This window comes from Gorilla gorilla, chromosome 4, assembly GCF_029281585.2.
Source record: "Gorilla gorilla gorilla isolate KB3781 chromosome 4, NHGRI_mGorGor1-v2.1_pri, whole genome shotgun sequence".
Classification (NCBI taxonomy): domain Eukaryota; kingdom Metazoa; phylum Chordata; class Mammalia; order Primates; family Hominidae; genus Gorilla; species Gorilla gorilla.
Genome location: NC_073228.2, coordinates 104,184,464 through 104,203,091, shown reverse-complemented (window position 1 = coordinate 104,203,091; position 18,628 = coordinate 104,184,464). Strand labels below are relative to the sequence as shown.

Genomic DNA, 18,628 nt, shown 5'->3' with positions numbered 1-18,628 from the left:
AGACTGGCTTTCTTAACCTGACAGGAAATATGGCCAACAACCATATTAATTATATTAATTATATTATATTATATTATATTATATTCTCATCCAGTCCCAACCACTTCTTTATACTGCTACTCATGACATGTCAAAAACTGAAGGAAGAAATTCATCCCAGTTTGGATCAGGTGTTACTAATTGTGACCGTGTAATCAGTCCCACACATAATGTGAGACAAATATCCATGCAAATGGTATTTTTGGTGGAGGGATACTTCAGATGTGAGGAAAAGAGGGGATTCTGGGAAGACCAATTTCTGTTCTTCCATTTGAGCAGATTAACTACTTTTTGTGCTTTATATATTTGCTAAGACATTATATTTTCTTGACCATATGGACTAGAATACATATTTCTTCTCTTGTTCTTGTACCTACTCCCATCATGGTAAACGTAAAAGTGTTTTCGATTTGCTTGTTTCCTTAATCTGTATCCTTTACAAAGTGGCAAGTTCCTTGAGGGCAGAAACTTTATATCAAAATATAATAGCACAAAATATAATGATAATAAAAACTGATCTTTATATTAATTGGATATATGTTTGCAGAAAATTTGCAGAAAATGTCATATGGGCTAATATATTTGTTCTTGACAAGTGCCCTATTAGTTAGTATTATGATCTCCATTTTACACAGAGGGAAATATAAACTTTGAAAGGGTATCATGCTCAAGGTCATGACTGGTATGTGTAAGAGCTGGCATTTGAACCCAGTCAGTCTGACAGCAGAGTGCTTGCTTTTAATCATGATGCTTTCAGCCTTAAGAAACATAAAAATTACGACACAAATCAGAAACCTTTTATTTTATTATATAAACGCTTTAGTCATGAAGATTCATTATTTATTCAAGGAAGATAACTTGATTAATTCTGAAAAAATGATGGGTAATATCTGTGTAGACAGAGTGAAGAAAGAAAATAATTATTTGCATAATATAGGAAAAGAAAACAAAGTAACATGAAAGACAGCTAAATATTTTTGAAGTTTAACTATGTCGGTATTAAATATTTAAACATATATTATTTCCCAAATCTTCCCAACAAAACTGTTGATTAGGGGTTTATTAATTTGAAGCTGAAATAGACATAGTCTAATGCAACATAACTTTTAAATGTGACATTGGGATCATATCTACATCTCATTAATTATCATTATCAATATAAAAATAACCATTCCACTATGTCATACTAGTATGGAATTATAAGATACAATTATATACAGAGCTCAAATGGGTTAGATGATTTTATTTTGTAACCTGAATTTTAGACAGTGAATGCATATATAGTCCTTCTTCGGTATCTGTGGGGAATTGGTTCAAAGACAGCCCACTGATAACCAAAATCTGCACATGCTCAAGTCCCACAGAATGCCCTATGGAACTGCAGATAGGAAAAGTTGGCCCTCCGTATCTGCAGATTTACCATTCCAAGGATACTGTATTTTCCATCTGTGTTTGGTTGAACATGCTGATGTGGAACAAGCAGATATGGTGGGCTGACTGTATTTATTGGAGAAAATACAACTGTAAGTGGATCTGCACAGTTCAAACCTGTTAAAAATTCAACTGTAGTTTGTGTGTTTATCAAAATATTATAGATATATATCTTCATATTAAGTATTTATAAGCTCCACTGATTACTTAATCAATCACAGTAGATTCATTTGTAGTGCCAGTGGTCATTTGTCTTTAGGAAAAGGCATAGCAAAAGTCCTAACATTTTTCAGCTCAGTCAAATTGTAAATGAGAGGGTTACTTTAAATAGTATAATATTGATACAAGGAACTTATATGTTATAATAATGCAATATAAAAGGATAATTTTTGAAGCAGAAAGGTAACAGTAAATCTCCAAATGAAATGAAGCTGGGTTTTGGAGGAAAAAATAATTTGGATTAAAAATCATGTACACCATGAACTATACCAACATTCCATTTGACTCATAAGTAAATTTCTTTCTTGGAATGTTCTATAGCATTGCTGTAAATTTATATCACTGTGTGAATCCACAATTAACAGATAATGAAATAAAACTAATTGGATATATGGGTTATTTTGGCAGCATTTTACCTCAATAATGTCAAAATTTTGTAAAAGCTTTTTAACTTAATTTTCCCTAATTTGGAGATATTAAAATTAAAATGCAGGGTTTTGTGAGATATATGGAAACAGAAACACAGAAAGATTTATGTTGTTTTCAAACACACTTCCAACACACAATTTTAGAATTAAAAAGCAAGATAAATCATATTTTCAGTGAAAGCATTATGAAAAATATATATTGATCCTATGTGGATCTAGAGGCATAAGTTGATCATTCACATGATATGTGGCCATGCCTACTCAGATATCTTGCAGTTCATTTGGAAATTTTGCAAGTATTCATTTTCCTAGTGTTGAAAAAAGCTTCAAAATGTATTAAAACTATCTGTGGAGAATTGTCAAAAGCTTTCTATATCTTTTAACATTAGATGTCCTAAATTTTAGACTTTAATATATGTCTTATCTATATCTAAGAATTACCTGATATTTGACATAACACAAAATATATTAGCCACTTTTTGGCAAATGCTAAGCCTGAGGAAGTTTTTCCATCCATAATTTTACAAAGAAATGTACACTCAAAGTATCTTTCAGTTAAATATTGTTCATCATTCTATTTTGTAAAAATAAAAGTGTCAAGTACTAGCAGCTGCTTTTATGTTGATCCCTTATAACATTATAACACTACAACCCTTATTCTTAAAAATAGTTGTCATATATAAAGAAAATTATTTGTTCTTCTTTTCTAAATAGACACTTGGTGACTAATGGCCTAGCTTTGGCTTACATAAGAACACACACAGTTAAATGCCTCTATAAGGCTGTCAGGTAATGGTAATGCAAATATGTGAACTGGCCACCTGCTAGAGAACACTGGGAATGGGGAATGAGTGTCGGTCACTCTAGCCAATTGAAGTAATATGTTAATGCTTTATTAAAAGGTAGCTAATTTGTTACTGAAAGATTATGAAAATTCACATTATTGGTGAACTTTCCTGATTTTTCTTTTTTTATATAAATTTTTATTTGTTCTTCCTTTTTTAAATTTTTTTATTTTTTTGTTTTAAGTAGACAGGGTCTCACTGACTCTTCCAGGCTGGAGTGCGGTGGCCTGATCGTAACAAACTGCAGACTGGAACCACTTGGCTCAAGCAATCCTCCTGCTTTAGCGTCCTGTATAGCTGAGACTACAGACTAAATCAATCCTCCTGCTTTAGCCTCCTGTAGAGTTGAGACTCCTGTATAGCTATGCATGGTGTGTCACCGTGCACAGCTAATTTGTTAAAAATTTTTGTAGAGACAAGGTTTCACTGTGTTCACCATACTAGTCTTGAACTCTTGCCTTCAAGCGATCCCTCCACTTCAGCTGCCTGAAGCACTGGGATAATAAGCTTGAGTCACCGTGCTCAGCCTTGATTTTTCTAATACTGAGTAGAAATCACAAGGCATACTAATGGGCTGTTAATTTGCAAATTCAGGCTTATATCCTGTTAGTTATGAGAAGGAGAAAAACACTAAAATATTCATAGTCATCCCTAAATTGAATAGACAGTTTGGAAACTAGAAACAAGAGAGACGGTAGAAAAGGGAAGAAGGAGACACGTTCATTTTCTTAATTCGGCATATTATCATTATTTGGTATTTTAATAATTCTCTGCAATTAGATTAAAATCTTAAAGCTGTACAGAACATGGTTTTTGGTTTGTTTCAAGAAATGATTCCAAATTAACTCCTGGGCATCCTGCAAGGATTAGTGTTTCATTCCTTTAAAAGAATTGCTACTTATGCTGTTGAATTCCATGTTCATTTTCCTACTGTACCAATAAATTCTTCTGAGACAATTGAAAAAAGAAATAGCCTCTGAGAGGACTTGTAACTTATAGCTAAACTTAAGATGGCCTTTCTAATGACAAAACCCAAATAGAATATTACCTCTTTCAGGCTTTCGTCCAATTAGCACAGCAACTTTGTTGTACCATTTACTGCCTTGAGAGCAAACAGAGCTATGTTGATTCAGAGTGGGCATATTTATTTACCAGTTGTGTAACGAAGGAGTGCAACATCTGGGTAGTATAGTATATTTGTCCATAAAATTGATTATGACACACTTGACTGCTTATCTGGGATAACTATAGAAGAATCTGAAGTATTAAATATCCTCACATATAATCACAGAAAAGTAGGCAATTAGAAGATTTAAAGTTGTGTTCCAGAGACAACTATCCTTCAAAATTACAGATCATTTTCCTGACACTAACACTAAGATTACATTTAGTTTGGCATTTAAAATTTGCCTTTTTTCTTAATATTTGGTACATTGAGTCAAAAAACAACTAAAAAGAAAGATGAAAAGAAAGCCAAGAGGCAAGACAGAGAAGGAATGGGTAGCTAGAAAGGTGGAATGAAGATTTAGCAATCCATCACTTAATTTTATTGAACTAATATGTTTTGACACCTCTTCTTTATAAAGCAATTTGTTAGGCATGACTAAACATTAATCTGTAAGATTTCCTATTATGGAAATGACCACAGCATAAGTTACAGAATAAACTTTTAAGCAATGGGTCAAGTTGTGTAATCTATTTAGGGACTCTTTTCGAAACTAGCGCTATATACCCAGCACTTGTCCAGGTATTTCTATGGAAAGAAACCTGCCATGTATTTCAGTGGAAAGGAAAAAGCACATATAATACTGTATTAATAGGAGCGAAAATTCATTATAGTGCCAAAAACTTACGGATAGTTGAAACTTATAAATACAAATAATTAACCATTATTCTGTGGGTCCCAAATTTTCTTTTTATAAATGCATTATCATGGAAAAGGTTTACATACTTATTTTTCTAGACCTCTAAAAAGAACACAAGAAGTTTTATCATATAGAACTTGAGAATTTTTCTTCATGAAAAATGTGTATAATAAATACAATGGAATAGAAAAATAAAACCCAATATTAATATTTCATGCAAAGAAGTTTTTTTTTATTGATAAAAGACTGAAGACACCCTAAGAACAGTGCCTGCCTTGTGATTTTTCTAAGATCACTTAGACTTGGTTTGGGCTTATTATGTAGCAGCCATGGTGATGTGTTGCTTGGGGCTATAGCAACCAACAGAATTGAAAATTTAAAAACACAATTAAAGTTTCATATTAATGAAATTCTCATTTAAAAGATCAACAGTCATTGGATGTTGTTAGATACGGAATGTTAGTGTGGCATTTATTAGATTAGATTTCAGTACATTACCCTTTCATGTTACTGAAAGACAAAGCACAAGTATTCAGAAATTGGTTGTCAAGTAATCAAAAATGTTCACTTTTCAGTTTCTTTCCTAGTCTTAACATGAGACCAAATGCTCATGCGGCTATTTGAAAAATGATGTGATGTTATTACATTCTAAAGACATCTTACCTGTGGTATTATAAAGCAAGCACACATATATATTTCAAGGTGTGTCAGATATTAAAGTAACATGAACTTTTTAGAAACTTTTTAGCTGTAAGCTGATACTAAGCATCTCTGTTAAAGCATCTATGTTTGTCTAGCTGTATATCACTGTCTCAGTACATGATCTGTGCAGCTTGGGTAAATAGTAAATAGTCACAAGGCCTACAACAGTGTGGTCTCCAAAGCTTTTACTTAGGTATTTCTATCAATAATCTGTGCACACTCATACACACAAACACTTATATAAATTATGTATACATATATATATTTATATATATATAAATTTCTACCAGCATACTGATAAAATGATACTATAAAATCGCATATAATATTAAAAACTAAAATAGTTGAGCTGTAAATAAGAGAACTGTTTCAAAACTTATTTAACAATGCTATAAAAACTTTTTTTGCTCAGATTAGATATGATGGAATTTGTGTCATTGTTTTTGTGAATCATATTTTATTATTCTGTGGTACAGCAATTCAAAGTTTGGTTCCAAATTTAGTTTACTTCCATATTTGGTTCTAATGCCAGTTGTAATTTTTAAAAAAACTTCACAAAGATAATAAATTTTAATTGGAAGAAATGTAATTCTTGGTTGTGCATACTGACTGCAGCACTCATTTTTAAATTTCATCCCACAAATATGAAATTTTGTGTCAAAATTTGTTTAGTACTTTTTTCTTGAAATTAAATTATAGAACCCATAATCTATTTGAAGGCAATGAATTTTAACATTTTTATGTTTTTACTAAATCATTAAGAACACTAATCCTTTGGAGATTCCTATCCAAGTTAGATTATTTTATTCTTATTTTTCTATGTTTACAAGTTGGAGAGACTTTACAGTTAATGTAGGCGTTTTCAAGAATAAAATTATATAATGATTTAAATATGTCCAAATATTTGTTTTCAAAATGTATCCTGTACCTCATGCTAAGTACAACTAAAACCTCTGCACATACATATAGTAAATCATAAATGGACTCTAAAAGATAGAAGGATGCAGACTGGCTAGTTTCCCCCCAATTTTCTTTTTGCCTCATATATGCAAGTATTGACCTGGAATAAGATGGCAATCTGGAAAAACTAACGAGTGTATATTACCTCTTTACACCCTCAAAAAGACAAGACTGCTCTTTTTAGCTAACATGTCAAGGAAAGGGCAGCCCAGTGAGACAGAAACAGTACTGCTCCACTCAAATATCACAGAAAATACTGTGGAACCATCCCCATCTACTCCAACAAAGGAAAAGTGTGGAGCCAAAAATTATACCTTGTGAGTCTATATTGAGGCACGTGTCACCCTTGCTGGGGTGGTAACAGAGGAAGCAAGTATGGAGCTAGCAGTGTCTCTCTCTTGCTTGCTGATAATGAGGCCACACCCATATTTTCAGTGGAAGGCACATGGAAATCTTGGTCCCTGGAGGTGCTCCACCTGGCAATACGAAAGAATGTTATCAGAGAGGCCTAGTGGAGAGTGAAGACTTTCCCTATGATCCAATGATAACAAGAACACCCCGCCACAATGTCAATGAAGACATGTAGGGAAATTAAGAATAACCCTACATCCAACAATAATGAGGAAGCCCTACACTGAATATCCACGAAGGCAAAATGAAGAACTTTGACTTGTACTTCCACCTGGCAGCAGCAGTGCAATCTTATCTCTTCTCCTGCTGGGGTGATATCAGAAAAAGCCAGCTAAAGCAGAAGATCTAAATAAGATCCAAAGTCTTAGAACATAGCATAAAATGTCTAGTCGTCAATAAAAAAAAACTCATCATCCCAAGAATCAGGATGATCTCAAGCTGAAAATACACACAAAAATAATAATGATATCAAAACTGAGATACCAGACATTTCAGAATTATCTGAAAAATATTTTAATACAGTCATAATATAAATGCTTCAATAGGAAATTACAAACCCACTTGAAACAAATAAAAAATCAGAAAGTCTCAAAAAAAAAGAAACAATTTCAGTAAGGAAATAGAAATTAGAAGATACAAGGAAGAGTAAAATGGAAATATTGGAAAAAGAAATACAACAACTAAAAATCTCAGTGGATGGGCTAAACAGTAGAATGAAGAGGGCAGAGGGAAGTATCAGTGGGCTGGAAGACAGAGCAGTAAAAGTTACCCAATGCGAAGAACAGAGAGAAAAATAAACTGGTGAAAAAATTGAACAGAGTCTCATGAATGCATGTTTCTGAGTCTCTGAAAGAGAGAGAGAAACGACAAAAGGAGAAACAAGGTGGATCTGGAAAAAATATTAGAAAAAATAATAAGCAGAAAATGGTCCAAATTTGTAAAAACACATAAATCTATAGGTTTCAGAAGCTGAGCAAATATCAAATATGATAAACCCAAATAAATATGCATCAAGACACACCATGATTAAACTTCTGCAAGTGAAAGACACCGAAAAATTCTTGAGAGCAACCAAAGGAGAAGTCACATTTCATACAGTGGAAAAAACAACTAGAATGACAGCAGATTACCCGTCAGAAATCAGAGAGGCCAGATGGAAGTGACACAATCTATTTTCAGGTGCTAATTGAAAATAATTGTCAGTACAAAATCCTATGCCCAATACAGATATTCTTTAGGCATGAAATGGAAATCAAGACATTATTAGACGGAGGAGTCCTTAGAGAATTTGTCTCCAGACCTACTCCAAAATTTACCTAAATAGAAAAGAAACAATAAAGAGGCAACCCTAGAATATCAGGGAGAAAGAAAAACACAGGTAAGCAAAAATCAGGGTAAATACAGTATGTTTTCCTTCTTTCTCTTGAGCTTCCTAAATTATGTATCATGATTCAAGTCATAGTAAAAACACTGTCTGATATGCTTCCAAAGTATGTGGAGAAATATTTTAGACATTTATATTAAAAATGGAGAAAAGTAAAGGAACTTAAAAAATATTAACAATTCTACACTTCTCTAAAGTGATAAAATGATGCCACAGGTAGACAGTAAAAACGTACATATTTTACCACATATATATTTTACTATATACTGTGATTATGTAATAAACATGTTATATAACTAAAACATATGTACATATCGTACATGTAATATATATTTGTTATAAAAAACTATACAAAGCCATTACAAAGATGTACACTCAACACTATGGTTAAGTCACAGTGGAATTCTGGAAAATTTCTCTCACAGTAAGGCAAGGATAATAAAACAGAACAACAACACTGAAAGAACCAACAGAAAACAAAAATTACATTGCATACTTTGATATGTCAATGATTACATTAAATATATTATCAAAATGCACCAATAGAAAGCAGAGAGGGAGAATGTGAATTTTAGTTAAGTGATACTGAAAGTCTAAACCAATATCAGATGGAAAGAGCCAAGAAAACACGTACTCTGATTGTGCTCATTTTTCCTATTGATCTTCTGATGTTTGCCATTGGCTATACTCATTAGGAATACCAAGAACAAGAGTATACATTCCAGAAAACATGCACATCTGCCTCCTGTGGCAGAAAACATGAGAGCAAATTGAAATAAGTAATACATTAGTTTAACTGAAACATAAATATACATATTTCTAATTTTCCTTCCTGCTTCCATAGGCATTATCTTATTAAAACTCTAGAGTATGGGCACCCTGTTCTGTAAACAACTCTAAAATATAGAGTTAGTTCTGTCTTTAACTGCACTGAGAGTTACCATGTAGTATTTGATAGAATGAAAAATATGTGGTCAATACATTTTTACCTATAAAACCTGCAAAATATTAATTAAATAAATACATTACCTCTTTGCCTCTCCCTCTGTCTCTCTTTATCTCTCCTGGACACACACACACACACACACACACACACACACACACACGTACACCCATACATATACTACATGTTTAACATGTGTATGGACATTACATATTGGTTTATATAGAGAGAAATGCATATGTAATATGCAGACTTGACAAGGTCATGGGAAAACAGACCTTGTGGTGTAATGGTTGGCAGTGTAATTAGTCACAGCCTGTCTTCAGGTAAATTTGAGTGTGTGTGTGAGTGTGTGAAAACTCAAATGAGTATATATCTTCTATAAAGTATATCTGCATCTATAAAATTATCTTAATGATATTATTAAAAATATGCGCAAAGATTTTACTGTAAGCATATTAGTGGTCATTTAAGATAAGAAAAAATATGACAATTTAAAAGTTCTATAATACAGTGCTGATGAAGTGAATGTTTGTATATATATAGAACCAACTATTATACATTCGTAAAAATGGTATTATTGGTATTATTGAGTATTAGTTATTGACAATAAAATAATATTGCTCTGGCTGAGTTTGTTAAGCTTATGTGCACAGTACTGTGTTTAAAGGCATTTTCATATGAAGTTTACTTTCCAACTCTATTTTTATCTGAAGTTTACATTTCAACATATATTAGTCCTTTGACCTAGGCTGTGAAATAGCTTTCATAAACTCTCATTAAAATTGCATATAAAATAATAGCAAATATCTCATAGTGTTATTTTGCAGGTTTAAAGAAAAAGTGAATACAAAGTTCTGAGGGAGCATCTGGCATATAACATGTGCACTATAAATTAACAAGAAATCTGATCAGGTATCCAAAAGATTTTATTGGATAATCTTGAGTCATTTCAATATGCAGAAAAAAACACATAATTGAAAGTTTCATGTATTAGAGATGTATATTATATGAGTATTTTTAGAAATATTTGGTTCATCATGAATATTAGTGGTAAGAAAAAATAAAGAAACAGGAATGTCATTAATTCTGAGGACTTTAAGTAGTTTTTTTGAGAATGCACACTTCCCTAAAAAATGAGCTCTAGAAAGGGGAAATCTACCATATGCTTCATTTTTTTCTTACTTTTCCTTAAACTGGAAATAACCATATTTATCTTATTTAAATAATTACCTAGTTCACAAATTCAGTTGATTTTGTTTAAGTCTAATATTTGGATTTTTAGTAGAGATAGGGTTTCACCATGTTGGCCAGGCTGGTCTCCAACTCCTGACCTCAAGTGATCCACCCGCCTTGGCCTCCCAAAGTGCTGGGATTACAGGTGTGAGCCACCGCACCCAGCCAGTATATCCTATTCTTACGTAAACTGTAAACTATGATGGCAAGATTTGGAGAAACAAATACTATCAGGCATGGTGGGAGTGTAAATTGGCACTGTCTCATAGACGGCAATTTGGCATTCTCTTCCAAATTACAAATGCATATACCCTCTGAACAAGTAATCCACTTTTAGGAATTCATCTGAGGGATATATCCACATATGTGGAAATGGTCAGGAACAAGTTTATTTATTATAGCATTCTATGTAATGATGACACATGTTTTCTTGAATTTTTTTTCAGCACAAAATAACAGTCTGATAATATGTTCTTTTTCCTTTAAAAAAATTCCACAGCTATATTCTTTGTCTTTTATACCTTAGAACAGTACAGAGTGTGACCAGTGGCACTCTAGTCCATGGCTTGTTTTTGCACGACACTTGAACTAAGAATGATTTTTACAGTTTTAAAGGGTTGTGAAACAAACTCCAGAATAATGAAGAAGAATATGATACAGAGATCATATATGGCTTGCAAAGCCTCAAATATTTATCTGGTCCTTCACATAAAGTTTGCTGACCCTACTGTAAAAGCTCTTCACAACCGCTTATTATTTTGCTCTTCTTATTTACGCTCTCTGCCTGGTGAGATACAGGCTGAAAAGATTCTTCTTGTATCTCCTTACCTTCTTAACCTCACTGCTTGTGGCCAGTGGAATGTGTCTGTGATCTTAGGAAGTTTGAGGGAGTTGGGGCTGAGAGTAATCCTTTTATGTGTGTTGGGGAGTCTCTCCTCTTTGTGATGGATGCTATAGTTTTGTTGTTGTAAACTGTGCAACAGAGTGAGATGCAGTCTCACTCTGTTGCCCAGGCTGGAGTGCAGTGGCGCCATCTCCGCTCACTGCAAGCTCTGCCTCCTGGGTTCACGCCATTCTCCTGCCTCAGCCACCCGAGGAGCTGGGACTACAGGTGCCCGCCACCACACCTGGCTAATTTTTTGTATTTTTAGTAGAGACGGGGTTTCACGGTGTTAGCCAGGATGGTCTTGATCTTCTGACCTCATGATCTGCCCGCCTCAGCCTCCCAAAGTGCTGGGATTACAGGCGTGAGCCACTGCTCCCGGCCCGTATGCTGTAGTTTTAGGAAAGATAGTAGGTTTTTGACTATATGTCTTTGTTTTATTAACCCTATATTATCTCTTCCACATTGTTTTTTGTGCCTGCTGCCTAATTTTTGTGACAACTGCTTCCATAAGGGCATCCTTGCTGCTTTGAGAACGAACCGCCCATGGACTTCATGGTTTCTGGGTAGTTTCATATGAGGCTGTTGCACTCTTTCTGGGAGGTGCTTTCCTAATCATTCTGATCTTTTCCTACTAGAAATTTCTGGATAATTTCCAGTTTTCAGTAGTACTTTCATTTATCCTGATTTTATATTTTTCTAGGTTATTTCTTTTGGCATTTGGAGTAGGGAAGTCTGATGAAGTCCTCAGCTCTTTTTCCTTAGATGTCTTCTATATTTCCTATTTCCAAATTCTTAAGGATTCCTTATTTCTATTCTTTTTTTGCACTCTCTGCAGAATCAACCTTATATTGACAAAATATATTTTTACATTTTTGGGTGACATTTACAAGTCCTTAATTAATTAATTAATTAATTTTTTGAGATGGAGTCTCGTTCATTCACCCAGGCTGTAGTGCGGTGGCGTGATCTTGGCTCACTGCAAGCTCCGCCTCCCGGATTCATGCCATTCTCCTGGCTCAGCCTCCTGAGCAGCTGGGACTACAGGCGCCTGCCATGACACCTGGCTAATTTTTTGTATTTTCAGTAGAGACGGGGTTTCACCGTGTTAGCCAGAATGGTCTCGATCGCCTGACCTCGTGATCCGCCCGCCTCGGCCTCCCAAAGTGTTAGGATTACAGGCGTGAGCCACCGCGCCCGGCCCAAGTCCTTAATTTGTAAGTCTTGAGTATTTTGGTTAGCAATAATTAAGACCTGTACTAAACATATACTAACTTGTAGTGCATTTGAAATAACATTGCACTTGGCTACCAAGATTTTATACCCCTGAAATAATCTTAGCATTGGAAATAAAGTAGTAATAATAATAATTACTTGTTTCAGTTACTGTACTAAGTGTCTTTATGTATATTATTTTTAATCCTCACCCAATTTTATAAAAAGTATTATTTCTCGTGTTTTTTTCAGTGGAGGAAACCAGGACTCAGCAAAGTTATATTAACTAGTACATGAACTCTGTGGGTTCAGGAGCATCTCTGTATAGTGCTGCCATCTAGTCTTGTCTCCTCATTTTTCATGAAATAAGGAGACTGAGGCTGGGCGTGGTGGCTCATGCCTGTAATCCCAGCAGTTTGGGAGGCCAAGGTGGGCGGAACACGAGGTCAGGAGTTTGAGACCAGCCTGACCAACATGGCGAAACCCCGTCTCTACTAAAAATACAAAAATTAGCCCAGCGTGGTGGCACGCGCCTGTAATCCCAGCTACTTAGGAGGCTGAAGCAGGAGAATTGCTTGAACCCAGGAGGTGGTGGTTGCAGTGAGCTGAGATCGTGCCACTGCACTCCAGCCTGGGTGACAGAGCAAGACTCTGTATCGAAAAAAAAAAAAAAAAAGAGACTGAGTCTAGTGAAGCCAGTGGACTTGCTCATCATCACACAGCTAGTTAGCAGCAGAATGAGGACTTGGATCCCTGAACTCCTGACTCACATTCCGGTGCACTTTTCACTACAGCAGGACACCTTGGCTCCTGAACCCCAAGTGACAGCCCCAAACAGCTGTGTTTATCTGTCTTGCATGTCCCAGTTTGTTTTGCTAGCTGAGCAAAAACTACTTAAAAGGATCCTCAATCTTCACCTTCCCACTCCCTTCCACTTCTACTCATATACTCCCACTTGCCCCATGAATAACTTCACAGAAACAATTGTGCAATGTGACTAAGCCTTCCTCTGGTGTCAGAGTTACTCCCTGAGAGAGCATTCACTTCCTCATGACTCCGGTTTACTGGTTAGATTGGCTTTCCCTCTCTTCTCTTTGATCGGAATCTTCGTTGTTTAGGCAGGAATTTGAGGAGCAGATGTTATGCCCCTTGAACAGGCCCTTTAATTCTCCTTAGTACTGTGTCTAATGACTCTTAATCCTGTCCTTTTAACTCTGTGGCTAGCAGATTTCAGAGTGAAGTGAGACAGGAATGATGAGCTTGATGCTGAACATTTCATTTTAATGTTGGCAAAGTAGTCTACAGAGAGTACATGACAAACAGTGAGACAGAGGGAAAATGTTAAAAGTGTTCCTATATAGCAGAAAAACAATGTGAACATTAGTGTGGGATCACTGAAATTTTGGCTTTCCCGTCAAATGTAGATAGAACAGTTTGGTTGATTAGTTTGCCAGAGAAATGGAGCCATTGACTGTTTCTACTTTGTCTTCTTAAACTTTTATATTTTTTAGATTTTCATTTCCCTTTTAAAATAAAAATAAATCACCAGAAGAAACAAAGTGATCTCTTATTTTTCATGGTTACTGGAGAAAATTACACTTCCCCCAAATGGGAGTAGCATTAACAAGCATATATCCTGTGAACTGATTCCTTCCATTCTTTCTTTAGAGACTTTGGTTTAGCGCTCTGAACTTTCTGATTATCAGATCTTATGTGTTTGCTAATATATAAAATAACAAATTAGACATAATGCCCTATAATTTTCTCAGTTTGATTAATTGCCTGAAATTTGATCTATCAGTCAGTGTTTGATTAGAATAGAGAAATCACATGTAATTTGAACAAGGAAAGATTAATACGAAGAACTGCTAGCTATACCAGGGTTTTGAAGCAATGAGGATTGGCTAGTAAAAAGTAAAGAGAACTCTAAGGAATAGAAGAATAACAGATAAAAGGAGCATCAACCCCTGGGGTTGAGATACAACATCCAGGGCCTCTGGGATTAAGATCCAGACCCTGTTTGAGGGGGCATGGCTGTGGCTCACTGAATGAAGAGAAGTTGCTGTGGTAGAAATCTGTCTCATCAGAATCACTCTGCTATAATACTGCCTTGTGGAGGTACTGGTGGAAGATACTGGGTGCTGCTGACTGCTGTGCACTTCAGGAGCCTGACAATGGAGCAAACTGCACGGGTTCTGGATCTGGACACTGGAGAAGCTGTGTTGCAGTACAGAAGCCTGCCAAGAGGAGCACACAAGACTCTTGGAAAGAAGAGGAAAGTCTCCTCTTACAGTGTCGATCTAACATCATGCCAACTAGCAAAGGAAAAATGTTTCAAGGGTCCAAGTTCATTTCTGCAGAGCAGACAGGAAAGGATGCATTCGGAGCTGAGAGACAATAAGTGGACAACTGGCACATTTGGTCAAACTTGTAATTTTATATCTTAGATGGACAAATTTAAACACAAGTCCATAGGTGTTTTCCTTACAAGCTTACATTTAAATTTGGGATCCTGGTCAGAATTTTGCTAAGGACTTCATTGTTTCCCAGTGTTTCAGGAAGGATACCATGGGGCCAGAGCCACTTTTCTTTATTGTAAGGTCCTGGGCTGTGGCCCCTTTTGCTTTTCTGGGCTCCTTTCTCATGGGCATCTGTTTTGGGAGCTTCATTTCCTCATCCGCTTTGACACTTTAATCTTGGACGTTGCAGTGAAATGCTTCACATTGTCACACATTCTAATCTCAGAGACCACTCCAAATCTTTTTGAATTTTCTTGGCCATTGGAATTAGTACTCTGGAATCAGTACATTAAGAATGGTTTTTTAAAAACTGTCAGCTAGAATTTCAACATTTTAGAAGAAATGGTCAGTATAAATTTGGAGAAGCAGTTTCTAGCTAGTAGTAGCTGTGCAGAAAAACAGTTTTATTGATAAGTATCTGATTTGGATTTAGGAACCAGCTAGGATGAAAAATTCAGTTGAGATCTGGCAAGATAGACATAAATTTTATTTTTCCTTTATATTCTGTGTCCAAAAGACAAATTGTCATGAGTTATTTTTTTTTTCTGAAGTATCCGTTTGTTTCTCAGCTTTGGAATTAGAGGTGTAGAAAATAAACGGGACTCAACAGCCTAAGATTTTGTTTAAAAAGATGTTCTTATTTATTTATATTAAAAAAATTTCTAAACTTTTTTTTGCAAGAAACTGTATGTCAGCATTTTCATTTTTGATAGATAAATGTTATATTTGGGATTTTGATTATTAAGTTGTTTCTCCACCAGAATTCCTGATGGATTTTTGTAATAATCTGTATTTAGTGTGTTTAATTATTTGCTTTCCATTTATATTTATTTTGGGATTTCTTTTTTAAGAGAATGGCACCTGTGACAGCATACTGTTAATATTACCCTTGTATCGTACTTTACCATGCCATCTCTGAAGAATATTACAGACCATTTTGGAGCATGGTGAATGAAAAATTTTTGCCTTAGGAGTTCACTTGAATAGTCATTTTTATATTTGTGACTGCAAGTCACTTGTGGGGGCTGTACTTCCTTAGTACTGGTAGCATTATTATCCAATGGACTTTTATAGCTTTCATTAGGTTTTCTTTTGTTTTTGTTCTTTAAAGAACATTTTACTTATCTTAGTATTTCATTTTTCATCTATATTATGAGGCAGTAAGAGTCTTCTGTTTTTCCAAAGTTGAGACTGCTTTATATTTATTTCATATTGTCTACAGCTGTAGTGTTCAATACATTAGCCACTAGCCACATGTGGTTATTTAAATAAGATAAAATGAAAATTGGGCGGGCGTGGTGGCTCACGCCTGTAATCCCAGCATTTTGGGAGGCCGAGGCGGGCAGATCATGAGGTCAGGAGATCGAGACCATCCTTACTAAGACGGTGAAACCCCATCTCTATTAAAAATAGAAAAAATCAGCCGGGCGTGGTGGCGGGCGCCTGCAGTCCCAGCTACTCAGGAGGCTGAGGCAGGAGAATGGAGTGAACCTGGGAGGCAGAGTTTGCAGTGAGTCGAGATGGCGCCACTGCACTCCAGCCTGGGGGACAGAGCGAGACTCCATCTCAAAAAAAAAAAAAAAAAAAAAAATTAAAAATTAAGTTCTTTAGTTGCACTAGCCATATTTCAAATACTTGATGGATACATGCGGCTAGTGGCTAACATAATGGATAGCACAGATATAAAACATTTCCTCGCCATGTAAAGTTCTGTTGGATAGTGCTGGTCTGTAGCTTATAGGACGGTATCTTAGTCTGCTTCAGCTGCTAAAACAGAATACCATAAATTAGGTAGCTTAAACCGTAGATATTTTGACCAGGCGTGGTGGCTTATGCCTGTATTCCTAACACTTTGGGAGGCCGAGGCAGGTGGATAACTTGCGCTCAGGAGTTTGAGACTAGCCTGGGCAGCATGGCAAAACCTTGTCTCTACAAAAATTAGCTGGGCATGGTGGTGCACACCTGTAGTCTGAGCTACTTGGGAGGCTGAGGTGGGAGAATTGCTTGAACCTGGGAGGCGGAGGTTGCAGTCATGCAGGCATGGTTGCAGCCATGATCGCACCACTGTACTCCAGCCTGGATGACAGAATGAGACTCTGTCTCAAAAAAAAAAAACCAAAAAACAAGAGATATTTCTCACAGTTCTGGAGGCTGGAAGTGCAAGATCAAAGTGTTGGCAAATTACGTTTCTTAAAGAGGGCCTGCTTCCTAGATTGGAAATGGCCATCTTCTCTCAGTATCCTCACATGGTAGGGAGAAAAGCAGCTCTAGTGTCTCTTCTTATAAAGGAAGTAATGCCACCATCGGGGCTCTATTCTCATGACCTCATCTAAACCTAATTCTCTCCTAAAGGCCACGCCTCCCAATATCCTCACCTTGGGGGTTAGGGCTTTATCATATGAATTTTTTTTTTTTTTTTTTTTTGAGACAGAGTCTCACTCTGTCTGTCATCCAGGCTGGAGTGCAGTGGCACAATCTCGGCTCTCTACAAGCTCCGCCTCCTGGGTTCATGCCATTCTCCTGCGTCAGCCTCCTCAGTAGCTGGGACTAAGGCGCCCGCCACTGCGCCCGGCTAATTTTTTGTATTTTTAGTAGAGAGGGGGTTTTACCATGTTAGCCAGGATGATCTCGATCTCCTGACCTGGTGATCCACCCGCCTCAGCCTCCCAAAGTGCTGGGATTACAGGCATGAGCCACCGCGCCCGGCCTATCATATGAATTTTGAGGGAACACAAACATGCAGTCTGTAGCAGATGGTAATAGGCTGATATATTGCACTTGTTGATGGAAATCTGATAGGTTTCTTTCTCTCCAAGGACAGCTTTTTAAATATTTAACAATACCAATAATTTTTCAGATTCTGTGAGAATTTTGTAATTTATAATTTGCAAACTTAAAATAATCTATAATCTATTTTGTCCTAACAATTACAAATATATTTTTTATTTCAGATTATATATATTCCTACCAGATGGAGATAATTACAGGTTTAAAAATTTTTATTTTTTCCTTTTATTTCACGTATTGACATTAAATTTTTATTGACACATACTTGTACCTATATATGGGGTACAATGTGATGTTTTAATACATGTACTCAATGTGGAATGATCAAATCAGGGTAATTTGCATAATGATTTTTCTGTAGGGAGAAAATTCAAAATCTACTCTTCTGGCTATTTTCAAATATATAATATGTTATTGTTAACTATACTCATCCTACTATGCAATAGGACACCAGAACTTATTCCTGGGTTCTACATCTGTTTATTAAGCCAACCAAGGATTGGAAATATTGGGAAAAAAATTGCGTCTGTACTGAACATGTACAGACTTTTTTCTTGTCCTTATTCCTTACACAATATAGTACAATAACTATTTGCATGACATTTACATTGCATATTATGAGTGATCTAGAGTTGATATGAAGTATATGGGAGGATGTGCAAAGGTGATGTGCAAATACTATGTCATTTTATATCAGGGACTTGAGTATCCTTTGTTATCCTCAGGAGATCCTGAAACTAGTCCCCCATGGATACTGAGGG

At 35.8% G+C, this 18,628-nt stretch overlaps 1 long non-coding RNA gene across 3 annotated transcripts in view; it reads left to right on the top strand.

The window, feature by feature from the left end:
• LOC109026852 (uncharacterized) overlaps window positions 1-18,628 on the top strand; it is a 472,799-nt gene that overhangs the window by 138,075 nt on the left and 316,096 nt on the right. The gene's annotated exons all lie outside the window — the stretch shown is intronic.